The sequence below is a fragment of the Ailuropoda melanoleuca genome, chromosome 3 (genome assembly GCF_002007445.2).
Source record: "Ailuropoda melanoleuca isolate Jingjing chromosome 3, ASM200744v2, whole genome shotgun sequence".
NCBI lineage: Eukaryota > Metazoa > Chordata > Mammalia > Carnivora > Ursidae > Ailuropoda > Ailuropoda melanoleuca.
In genome coordinates, this window is record NC_048220.1 from 93,316,647 (window position 1) to 93,318,785 (window position 2,139).

Consider the following 2,139-nt stretch of genomic DNA (forward strand, 5'->3'; position numbering starts at 1 on the left):
TAAACATTATGTTTGTTCAAAATATGAAAGTACCAGATAATGTGTTAATAGTGCAGAATTTCTGACTCACATCAATTTAGCAAAATGCAGATTATTTATCTAACACCAAGAAATTCCACTGGGAACAAGGACAAATTATGAGTCAAAAAGACCAGAAAAGACAACTTACCAAACACATTTAAGATAAAAATTCATTGTTAAAAACTGATTTTTTTTTCCCTACTGATGCCCTAGAGGTAAAAAATACTCCCCCTTGCTTACATGGGCTGATGCCTTATCAGCATTTACTGCCTTTTCTTCTCATTACAGCACAGTTTTCTTGGGTAAGCCTCTCTTAACACCTATCTCTCTATAATCCATTGTGGGTCAGCAGGACTAGTACAAGGTTTCTAGTGCAAAGTTTTTCAACCTTGGCACTATGGATATTTTGGACTGGATAATTCTTTGTTGTGAGGTGTGGGGCTGTTTTGTACATTGTAGAACATTTTGCAACATCCTTGGCCTTTACCAACTAGATGCCAATGGCAACCTTGCCCCTAGTTTTAACTATCAGAAATGTCTCTAGAGGTGACCAAAATTACACTCCCATACTTTGAGAACTAAGAGTATCATGGTTTGGCAGATGGGCTTATTCAAGACCAATCAGAACCAATACCAAAACTTACAAAAAAGTAGAGTTCTTTAGTCTACCAGATTCAAGCTTTGAGTTGGTTGCTGACAGACTTGTAAAAAATCAGCCTTAGAATGTAACCAAAATGGTAAGAAAAACAAAATAAAACAAAAATGCAATATACATTGAATGCTTCAAATATGTAGTTCTGTATCCATATTATATACAGAAAAACCATGCACACTATTTTTATGATGTTCATGCCTGATGATTGAAGTCAAATGATAAGGAATTCTCAATTTTTCCTTTCTCAGTCGCTGAGAAGTGTGGTTATTTCCAATATGCTACTTTAGGTGTGCTGGTTACACAAATGTGTAATAGATAATCTGAAGCCTAACATGCCCTATCTATGACTTTTTTCCATGTAGGAACTAGTCAACTTCAGTTAACATCTCAGAACTTTAAATTGGCTTTTTGAAAAGATATGCAAATAAGATTTTCTGCACAATTATTGAATCAAAATCACAGTTAACTGCTATTGCAATCCTGTCATTAAATAGGTTTACACATTTAAAATGAGAATCAGGAAAAAAGCATGGAAGTCAATTCACATGGGACCCCTAAATTGCTCTTAACTTGTTAAAAATTAAATTAGGGGGAGGAGTTAAGATGGCGGTGGAGTAGGGGACCCCTTTTTCAGCCGGTCCCCTGAGTCGAGCTGGATAGGTACCAGACCAGCCTGAACATCCACGGAATCAGCCTGAGACACAGGAAGATACATCTGGATCTCTAAAAATGAACATCTCCAGCACTGAGTATTGAGGTACGAAGCGGGGAGCCGTGAAACTGCGCACAGATATCGGAATATAAATGGAAGGGGAAGGGACTGCCACGTTCAGGCACCGGGAAGCGGTAGCCACCTGCACGGGGGAGCAGGCAGACTGTGTACCGGCACCCACGAGACAGCAGACTGAGACTGTGAGCCGGGAGAGCACACCACCAGACTTCTCAGGGAACTCCAGAATTCCAGTGTGTTCACTGGATCCAGACTGAGACGGGGAGCTCCGGGAGCGCGTGCGGGGCGGCTGGCGGCTTGCAGCGTTAGAAGCACAAAAGACAGAGACGCGCCGGCCCTGGAAGTGAGGGCTGGGACGCCGGGTGTGGGGCGCATATCCCGGGACGCTGCAGGGTTGACCAGCACCAACAGTAACAGAGTTAAAGTGGCCAGAACATCAGTGGAGAACAGGCCGCAATCCCTCTGTTCTGAGACAGAGGCTGAGATTCGGCCACTGCTGCTCTGACTCTCAGAAGAGGCACAGCAAACTGCCAGGGAAAGCTGCCGGAGAACAAAAGCCCGGAAATACCGGCTCACAGTGTGCCCATCCCCATCCCCCTCACAGGGGACATGGAGACACTACCCAAACAGAGTTGCCTGAGTATCGGTTCGTCCCACAGAAGGCAGGCTGAAAAATCAAGAAGCCCACATCCCGGGGCACCTGGGTGACGCAGTCATTAGGCGTCTGTCTTTG